This window comes from Meleagris gallopavo, unplaced genomic scaffold (genome assembly GCF_000146605.3).
Source record: "Meleagris gallopavo isolate NT-WF06-2002-E0010 breed Aviagen turkey brand Nicholas breeding stock unplaced genomic scaffold, Turkey_5.1 ChrUn_random_7180001988524, whole genome shotgun sequence".
Classification (NCBI taxonomy): Eukaryota; Metazoa; Chordata; class Aves; order Galliformes; family Phasianidae; genus Meleagris; species Meleagris gallopavo.
The window spans coordinates 1-427 of NW_011247033.1; the positions used below are offsets into that span (position 1 = coordinate 1).

The window sequence follows — 427 nt, forward strand, 5'->3', positions numbered from 1 at the left end:
GGTGTTACAGGCTGACTTAGAGAGCTGTTCTGAAGATATCCTTGCTCTACTGACCCAATAACAAAGAAGGACACAAAACTCGCAGCTGCGGCGTCTTTTACCGCCTGCCGAGGAAAAGATTCCTCAAACTTGAGCATCGCTCCACTTGCAGGCGAGGGGAGCAGGAGCTGAAAAGGACAGGGGGACATAAAATAAGGGAAAAGCTTAACAGAGAGCAGATCTGGTGCGGACAGTGACACAAGCTGTGTCTCAACAGCACTGCCTTAGCGCACGCCTACATTAGGCACACCTACCTTGCAAGGGCCACACAGGAAGCTTGGGACACAGGCACCTATTGCTCCCCCGAGTCCCAACTCCATTGCTCAGCTGCTCCTCCATGTTCTGCAACAGAAAAGTCAACAAGACGGAAATTCAATTCATCGCAGAC

The 427-nt window shown here is 51.3% G+C and overlaps 1 long non-coding RNA gene across 1 annotated transcript; it reads right to left on the bottom strand.

Moving 5' to 3' along the window:
• Nucleotides 1–54: 54 nt before the first annotated feature.
• Nucleotides 55–392, bottom strand: LOC109365242. The gene is made up of 2 exons (XR_002110863.1): nt 294–392; nt 55–167 (listed from the first exon to the last, which is right to left on the bottom strand). It is a non-coding gene; the product is annotated as an uncharacterized LOC109365242 (long non-coding RNA).
• Between the last annotated feature and the right edge of the window lie 35 nt (nt 393–427).